A 10410-nucleotide genomic window follows, 5' to 3' on the forward strand; every position below is an offset into this window, starting at 1 on the left:
ATTGTTTTGTCTGGAATCTTGTTTTTGTTTAGCATTTATCACCAGCACCTATACCATGGCTGGTACATGAGCTGTTGATAAACTTTGAAAAAAATTAAGCCTTTAAATCAAGCTATAAAACATGATACCATTGTGGCATCATGAATTAGAGATATTAACTTTTTTAAAGATCAGTAATAATCCTTTGTGATTTTATTCTAGTGCATTTAAAAATCTATATGATAATTTATATTGATAGCTTTCTTTTTGTGAATATACCCTTATCAGATTATTATCTTTTGATAGACTACTTAATTCTATTTCTTAACATTTAATTGCATCTATAATCATAAGTAAAATTATAATTTTCTAAACATTTTTCAGGTTTTGTTAATGCAATGATCTTATAAATCTTATAAAACAAGGCTGTATAAAACTTGGCTTTCTAGTCTTATGTTCCTATTTTTTATTTCCAGTTTCATCTTTTTCATATTGATTCTCTTTGACTTTCTTTTTTGAACTCAACAGATTCCCTGAGTAGTAACCCAGCACAACTCCTTTATGGGTCATTGCACATTCTGGTAGTCTCATTAAGAGTTGTCATAAAGGCCGGGCGCAGTGGCTCACGCCTGTAATCCCAGCACTTTGGGAGGCCGAGGCAAGCAGATTATGAGGTCAGGAGATCGAGACCATCCCGACTAACATGGTGAAACCCCGTCTCTACTAAAAATACAAAAACATTAGCTGGGTGTGGTGGTGGGCACCTGTGGTCCCAGCTACTCGGGAGGCTGAGGCAGGAGAATGGCGTGAACATGGGAGGTGGAGCTTGCAGTGAGCAGAGATTGCACCACTGCACTCCAGCCTGGGTGACAGAGCAAGACTCCGTCTAAAAAAAAAAAAAGAATTGTCATAAAAGAAAGATCCCGGGAGGCCTTCCAGTGAAACTCTGTCATCATGCAATCTTGGGATTTCTAAGTTGGAAGTCAGAGTCCCTTTGCAAACATAATAAAACACTTTAAAATATTTGCTAAAGTTACAAACCAAGTATGTAAAAATTTAAAAATCACCTACTACTTTTAAAAGCAGAGAAGGCATCCATAGAATATTTCCTTGCTTACAAGCCCAGTGAACATACTGAATTCACTTACAAAAAGAATTTTCTCAATTTTAGCTGCTTTTCAAAAAAAATTCTTATTCCTTTTATTTGTAATTCTTTGACATTGTTGCTGCTTCAGGGTTTTGGTAGTTGGACAGTTTGGTCTTTATTATGCTATTAACATTTTTACCTGTTCTGAAACAAGGAAATGCAATCAAAGAAACAGAAGATTGCTGGACCTTGAACCACATTATGATATCAGATGACCCAGAGTCATGGTTACTAAGTTGTTTAAATTTTTAGTAACAAAGATGTATTAGAAAGTGATAGGTCAATTAAATAATGGGGTTTTTTTGGATACATTTAATTATATAATCTCCGTAAGTTGTGCTTAGTCAGTGGTATTTAATCTGTTGTCTATTATATATCTAACTGGTCAGTTATGTTTATTATATATGTATTGCTTATTAATATCTTATTGGAGTAACTCATTTTTAAAACAATATATTTCATCTCCTAGGAGAAAACGATCGAGTATATGTTTTTATTCTTTTTCATTAGGACATTGGGGTATTTTATTATTGTGAAAGGTATTGAATATTTCATTTCTTTGGTTTGTGAGTCTGACCTTCACTCCATAGCACTGATTTTTATTTGGACCTCCTTTTACCTGATACATAGGAGTTATGAGTAGCCGTTAGTATGGATACATTTTTCCCATTTCTAGTATACTGTCTTTTCCGAAAGTGTCTGGCTTACTAAAACTTCTCTGTATTTGTTCCATCCTGCGTTTACAGCTGAATACAAATAGGTAACTATATCTTCTAAACAAGCATCAAGCTGGTGGAAAAAAAGGCATATAAATAGCTCTTTCTCACCTACTATCAACAGTAAATTAAACATTCTTAACTGCAGCTTCCTTTTGTAAAATTTATAACCATTTATCTTTGGAGTGTGACATGATACTAGATGTATGATAATTATATATTTTGTGTATTAGTATGAACATGATTTTTAACAGACTTCTTCCAATGAACTATTATACAGATGGTCCCCAACTTAATTGTCAGCTAACAATTTCTCAGCTTTATGATGGTGCAAAAGTGGTATGTTGCTATAGTTTGGATATTTGTCCCGTCCAAATCTTATGTTGAAGTTTGATCTCAGAGTTGGAGATGGGGCCCTAATGGGAGGTGTTTGGGTCATGGGGGAAGATCCCTCATGAATAAATTAATGTCCTCTCTGGATTGAGGGGTGAATGAGTTATCACTCTGTTAGTTCCTGTGAGAGCTGGTTGTTCAAAAGAGCCTGGCACCTCCTCCCTCACCCTCTTGCTTTCTCTTTTGCCATGTGATGTCTGCATACACTGGCCCCCCTTGATCTTCTGCCATTAGTGGAAGCAGCCTGAGACCCTTACCAGAAGCAGATGCTGCACCATGATTCTTGTACATTCTGCAGAGCAGTGAGCCACATAAACCTCTTTATTAATCAGCCAGCCTCAGATATTCTTTTATAGCAACATAAAATGAACTAAGACATACTCAGTCAGAATATGCTCCTCAGATTAAGATGGGGCTATGTCTAGATAAACCCATTGTTAAATTGAAAATATTGTAGGTCATAAATACACATTTGGCATATGATGTTTTCAATTTATGATGGGTTTATTTGGATATAACCCCATCATAAGTTGAGAAGCATCTGTAGTAATTATGATAATTTGATGCTCAAATTGACAAAATGTAGCCAGTAGGAGTCCAGTTACATTTGTTTCTTTGACTTCTTTTTTTCTTTTCACTTTTTAAACGAGTGTTGTTTTCAGGTCCTAAGAAGATGTTTTAGACTGATCCTTCTTTGTTGGTCCATGTCCCCCATGCCTCTTGACCTGAGTCATGGAATCAACTCATGATTCAGTACCCTCGTAGGGCATCCTGGTTCTATTTAGAGGAAAAGAGCCTTAGAGACCAAACAATCTGGCTGCTGTGGGTGCACATGGCAGTTACAGGTATGGAAAAAAGATGTTGCTTTCGTTAGAATTCTTTTGATGATTTCAGAGTAGAAAATGTCATCATAAGTTCAGAAGTTCACTCTGATTTTTCTCAGCTTACATTTCTGTGATCTGCTCTTGTTTTCATTTGGTATTTTATTGAATTATAAGGTTTTATGTATGGTGATAGCTGAGAAGTTTATCTCCTGCTAGGGCCTGCCTGAAATGCTTGCCCATTTTTAGAGATATTGGTTTGATTCAGATTTGTCATGGTGTTTCTGAGCAGTGTTAGGAAGAACATTCAACAATGGATGATAGATAGATAGATAGATAGATAGATAGATAGATAGATAGATAGATAGATTTATATTTGAGATGGAGTTCCACTCTTCTTGCCCAGGCTGGAGTGCAATGGTGCGGTCGTGGCTCACTGCAACCTCTGCCTCGCGGGTTCAAGTGATTCTCCTGCCTTTGCCTCCCAAGTAGCTGGGATTACAGGTGCCTGTCACCACGCCCAGCTAATTTTTGTATTTTTAGTAGAGATGGCTTTCACCATGTTGACCAGGCAGGTCACGAAGTCCTAACCTCAGGTGATCTGCCCCCCTCAGCCCCCAAAGTGCTGGGATTACAGGTGTGAGCCACCTCGCCCAGCTGACAACAGATAATATTTTGGATGTTTGTAGAATCCCCAGAAAAAAAAAACTGGACAGATTTCTGTCATCCTTTTACAGGGTATTATGATAATCCAGTTTGCAGTATGGGTGATGAGAGACCTGTGTGTTCTAATTTCTAGGATACCATTCCATTTCTATGAGTCTTCTGCACAAGTGTGGTCTGTAGGGTTTCAATGTGGTTATTTGTAATTGTTGAAAGTGAAACTTTCCCCATGGATTCCCCAGTGGGTCAGAGTCTGTTGTTATAGAGTCCAGGATTATAGAACCAGTAATTTTTATTAACAGTTGGCTGTGACTATTTAGAATAAGGACTGCAGTTATTTTTCCAAGGTGTTTCATGTGACATAACTTATGGCAAGTAGGATGTAAGTGAATATTTTGGCAGTTCTGGAAACCTCTCTTAAAACACAGCTGGCTTAATATATTAATATTTGAGAAATCTGGGTGAAGGATACCCAGAAATTCTTTATGATTTTTCCCAGTCGTGTGTAAGTCTGAGAGCTCATACTATTCTGATGCCAGCACTGGAAAAATTGATGATCAGTTTGGAGCAAAGCCACAATATCAGGCTTACACCCATATTATATGACAGAGAAATTAACCTTATCTTGTTTTATCCGCTTTAATTTGGGGCAGTTTTACTATTTACCACCAAATTAAATCTTAAATGATATACCTAGATTGTCATATATTAAGACTAAGAACAGTCAATGTATTCTATGTTCTGTAGCTCAAAAACACAGATCTGCAGAGAGCAGAGTATCCCACGCACGTTGTCATGTACTTATCCCACACCCTATTAAAACCACAGTACCTGCAATGGACACTTTTTTTTTTCTTTAAAGAATATGTATCTCTGCAACATCTGTGATTCTCCAAAATGAGATGACAGAAAATGCTAAAAGATAGATGACTGTATGAAGTTCCACTTCTGGATGATAGGATAGGGAGACTCTGCAGACTCATTTACCAGCAAGACAAGTAAAAGCAGAAAAAAAGAAAAAAGAAAAAAGAAAAAAAGCATTTAAAACACATTACTATTTGAGGTCTGAAAAAGTGCAAAGAGTATACAGCAAATGAAATACCTAACAACAAAGTCTACTAAAACTTGGTAAGAGCAGTGAGAATTTGTGGTATTTAAGACACAGCCCACTCTCTTCTTATCTTCACAGCTCCGTTTGATAGAAGCTTCACACTGAGTGGATGCTGCCAGGGTGATGCTGCTCCAGCTCTTGATCAAGGTTTATCATATACCAGCAGGAAAGGCAGGCTTCCAGGGTTTCTCAACCCTACCAACTCTCAGTTGGAGAGGCTAAATTCCTAGTGAATGCAACTAAGTAGTTTGGGGCTCTTTTGCTTCCCCCAGTCCCACCCATAGGTTGAAAGCTTTACCCAGGCACAGTGAACTCCGATTTGTGTCCTAATTGCCCTTGCCTCAACTTGCTTGGAAGGCAGAGGTTTCACAACAAGAAAAACAAAATGGCTACCACCCAGGCCATTGCCCAGAATGGTGGTTCAGAGATTTTGTCCAGAGGGAGAGACAGCCCATAAGAATAGAGCTCTGAAGCTCTCTCCAAAGAAATGAAATTTATTTGAAACTGTGTCCAACAAATAGCTCCCCTTAATTAAAAACAAATACGCCAGCTAATTAATCAGATAATTCCATGGGAAGGACAGCTAAGGAGTCCTCCTAAGGTCAAAAGAAACCTCAAAGTCTGGCCTCAAAATCTAGTGCTGCCTAACTTAAATCATATCAGACTGCTTAATAATTAATGCTCCAAGGACTTGTTGAGAACAGTCAAGTGATCATACAGAAGCTAGTGGAGCCTACTAGGCTAGAAATAATACCAAAGGAGGCAGACTTCTTAACAGAGACATCAGGGAAAGATAGTCAAAGAGTCTCCTGTTTAAAATCGTTGTCATACCAGGGTAACTGTGCATATGTACAAGGCCGCATCCTCTGAGAAACAACAAAAAGCTTCCCACTGCAAGCTATTTCACTAAAATAGCTTAGTCAAAACAAAAAACAAATAACCACGGCCAGGCACGGTGGCTCACACCTGTAATCCCAACACTTTGGGAGGCCGAGGTGGGTGTATCACTGGAGTTCAGGAGTTCAAGACTAGCCTGACCAATATAGTGAAACCCGGTCTCTATTAAAAATACAAAAATTAGCTGGGTGTGTTGGTGTGCTCCTGTAGTTTCAGCTACTCGAGAGGCTAAGACAGGAGAATTGCTTGAAGCCAGGAGGTGGAGGTTGCAGTAAGCCAAGATTGTGCCACTGCACTCCAGCCTGGGTGCCAGAGTGAGACTCCGTCTCAAAAACAAAACAAAACCCCACAAAACAAATAACCAAGCAAACAACCACAAAAAAAAAAAAAAACAAGCTCTGAAAAAGAGAATAGGGAATCAGTATCCAGAATTGCTATAGTATGGTGTATTACCTAACATGTCCACTTATCAACAAGAAATTATAAGACATGCAAAGAAACTGTAAAGTTGGACCTATAAACAGGAAAAAACAGGCAACAGAAATGGCCTTTGACAGGGAACAGATATCAGATTTAAAAGAGAAAAACTTCAAGGTAGCCATTATATATACATATATGTTCACAGTAGTAAAGGAAAATATAATGTCTCATCAAATAAAGAATACCAATAAAGAAAATCATAAAAGGAACCAAATGTAAATTCTGGAGTTGAAGAATATAATAACCAAAATAAAAAATCATTAGAAGGGCTAAATAAGTTTGAGCTGGCAGAAGAATGAGAAAACTTTCAAATAGATCAATATAAACTATGCAACCACAATTCCATCTTCCCACTAGAATATAGAATAAGAAAATAAAATGAAGAAATAGAATGAGAAAATAGAACAAAACTGAAGAGAGCCTCAGAGAAATTTAGGACACCTTTAAGTGCACCAACATACATGTAATGAGAATACCAGAAGGTGAGGAGAAAGAGAAAGAAGCATAATAATATTCAAAGAAATAATGGCTAAAAACATCCACAATTTGTTGAATAAACATTATACACAGCTGGGCACGGTGGCTCACGCCTGTAACCCCAGCACTTTGGGAAGCCCAGGCAGGCAGATCACTGTTTTGTTTAATTTAATTTAGGAGAGCTAAATAATAAAACATGAGGCCAAAGTACATAAGAAAGTGGCAGTCTTTTATTGCAAATATGCACACACTCTCGGGCGAGGTTCTCTGGTCCTCAGGTGTGGGGGGCCAGGGAAGTCGCGCCGGTGCTCTCGGGTGAGGTTCCCCGGTCCACGAATGCGGGGGCGAAGAAGTCACGTGGGCTTCTGCCGGCAGCGGACTTTTATGCATTGGTACTGCAAGGGGGAGGGCAGTGGGTGGGATAAGGGCATGATAGGGGCATCTCCATAGGCGTGGCCGGGTAAGTTTCGATCTCTTCGGATTGAGGTCACCTGGCGCATGCTCGGTTGATCTACATCTTCCTGGGTGCGGGCTGCATTTTCCCGCGCACGGGAAAGTTGGTGAGGAAGAACCCGGAAGCAACATGGATTGTGCCTTCTTGTTCACCTTCCTCCATCTTGTCCTTTCTCCCTCACCCAAACAATCACGAGGTCAGGAGTTCGAGACCAGTCTGACCAACATAGTGAAACCCCGTCTCTACTAAAAATACAAAAATTAGCGGGGCATCGTGGTGTGCACCTGTCCCAGCTACTCGGTGAAGGGGTGGCCTACCCCTCCACACCTGTAGGTGTTTCTCGTTAGGTGGAACGAGAGACTTGAGAAAAGAAATGAGACACAGAGACAAAGTATAGAGAAAGAAAAAGTGGGCCCAGGGGACCGGTGCTCAGCATACAGAGGACCCACGCTGGCACCGGTCTCTGAGTTCCCTTAGTATTTATTGATAATTATCTTTACCATCTTAAACAAAAGGAAGTGGCAGGATAATAGGATCATTATAGGGAGAAAGTCAGCAGTAAGACATATGAATAAAGTTCTCTGTGACATGAATAAGTTTAAGGAAAAGTGCTGTGCCTCGATATGCATATGTAAACATCTCCACAAACCTTTTTAGTGCATAAAGAGCAGCATTGCTAGCAAGTCCTGCCTTTTGCCCTAAGGCGGTTTTCTCCTTTCTCAGTAAACAGAACATACAATCGAGTTTTATACCGAGATGTTCCACTGCCCAGGGACTGGCAGGAGACAGATGTTTTTCTCTATCTCAACTGCCAACAACTGCCAAGAGGCCTTCTTTCCTCTTGTACTAATCCTCCTCAGCACAGACCCTTCACAGGTGTCAGGCTGGGGGACGATCAGGTCTTTCCCTTCCCACGAGGCCATATTTCAGACTATCACATGGGGAGAAACCTTGGACAATACCTAGCTTTCCTAGGCAGAGGTCCCTGCGACCTTTGGCAGTGTGCGTGTCCCTGGGTACTTGAGATTAAGAGAATGGTGATGAATTTTAACCAGCAAGCTGCCTTCAGGCACTTGTTTAACAAAGCACACCCTGCACAGCCCAAAATCCTTTAAACCTTGAGTCACCATAGCACATGTCTCTTGCAAGGACAAGGTTGGGGGTAGGGTCACAGATTAACAGCATCTCAAATACAGAACAAATGGAGTCTCTTATGTCTACTTCTTTCTATATAGACACAGTAACAGTCTAATCTTTCTTTCTTTTCCCCACACTCTGCAGGCTGAGGCAGGAGAATCACTTGAATCTGGGAGGCAAAGGTTACAGTTAGCTGAGATTGTGCCACTTCACTCTAGCCAGGGTGATAAAGTGAGACTCCATCCCAAAAACAAACAAACAAACAAACAAAAGGTAATTATAAAAGGCAGCATAAATGCACATTTCTTTTACTTTCTTAATAGATTTAAAAAGCAATTGTATAATACAATATGTACATATTGTGTTGTTGGCCATATAACACGGAAATATAATATTTTTGACAATAGCAGCATAAAGGAAGTAAATGACAGCAAAGTTGTATTGGAGTAAAGAAGCGATACATGATAGTAACTAGAATTCACAGGAACAAATAAACAGAAGTAGAAAAATAGTTAATAAAAACACATAGTAAAAAACCTATATAAATATATATATACTCTATTCAGTTTCCTTAATAGACATAAACCTATATAAGTGTAACAATGTATTATTGAGTTTGTAGCATATATAGATGTAATAATGTAGAACAATAATAGAATTAAAGTACAATAGATTAGAGCTATATAGCAGTAACATTTATATATCTCACTGGGATCAAGTTAGTATAGCTCTGAAGCTGACTCCAAGATACATATATGGTAAATCTTATAGCAGCCATTAAAAACTAACAAAAATACCATGAATAAAAAAGAAATTAAAATGTGTTATTACAGAAAATTAACACAGAGGAAGGCAGTAAGGGAGGAAATGTGGGAGTGGGTGAACTATAATACAGAGAACTATAATACAATACAACATGGCAAATGTAAGTCATTCCTTATTAATAGTTACTTTAAATGTAAATGGATCAAAGTTGGCAATCGAAAGACATAGATTGGCAGACTGGATAAGAGAATGAGATCCAACTAAATGCTATCTATAAGAAATTCACTTTAGATCTAAGGACACACATAGTTTGAAAGTGAAAAGATGAAAAAAGATATTTCATGCAAATAGCAATTAAAAAGATGGGCATGGCTATATTAACATCAGACAAAATAGACTGTAAGTTAAAAAGTGTTAGAAGAGACAAATAATATGCAACAAAAGGGTCAACTTACCAAGAAGATATATCAATTACAAATACATATACACTAAACATCTGAGCTCCAAAATATATGAAGCAAACATTGACAGAATTAAAGTAAGAAATAGTCATCTATATAATAATAGTAGGAGACTTCAATACACTGCTTTTAATAATGTATAGAATAACAGGACAGAAGTTCAATAAGGAGATAGGGGACTTGAACCAATTGGACCTAACACACACATATGTATATATATAACATTTCCTCCCAACAATAGCAGAATACACATTTTCCTCAAGTACATGTGTATTATTATCCAGGATAAACTACGTCTTAGGCTGCAGAAGAAGTTGTAATTTTAAAAGATTGAAACTAGAATTCAATAGCATAAATAAAACTGTAAAATCCACAAGTTTGTGAAAATTAAACATACTCTTAACTAGTGGATCAAAGAAGAAATGAAAATGAAGTAAATGAAAATACAACATACCAATTTTATGGAATGCAGCAAAAGCAGTGTTAAGATAATTTTGTAGATATTGGTGTTTACATTAAAAAAGAAGATTTCAAGTCAACAACCTAACTATGCCCTTAGAAACTAGAAAAGAAGAAGAAACTAAATCTGAAGCTAGTAGAAGGAAATAAAAAGATTAAAGAATAACATATTAGATAATAAAAATAATAAAGAAAATTAGTAAAACTAAGGGTTGATTCTTTGAAAAGCTCAACAAAATTGTCAAACCATTAGCTAGATTGATTAAGAAAGACCGAAATAACTAGGATCAGGAATAAAACAAAGAACATTATTACCAATTATATAGTAATAAAAAGCATTATGCAAGAGTACTTTTAACAATTGTATCGCCGGGCGCGGTGGCTCACGCCTGTAATCCCAGCCCTTTGGGAGGCCGAGGCGGGCGGATCACAAGGTCAGGAGATCGAGAC

The sequence above is a fragment of the Papio anubis genome, chromosome 20, assembly GCF_008728515.1.
Source record: "Papio anubis isolate 15944 chromosome 20, Panubis1.0, whole genome shotgun sequence".
NCBI classification, from domain to species: Eukaryota; Metazoa; Chordata; class Mammalia; order Primates; family Cercopithecidae; genus Papio; species Papio anubis.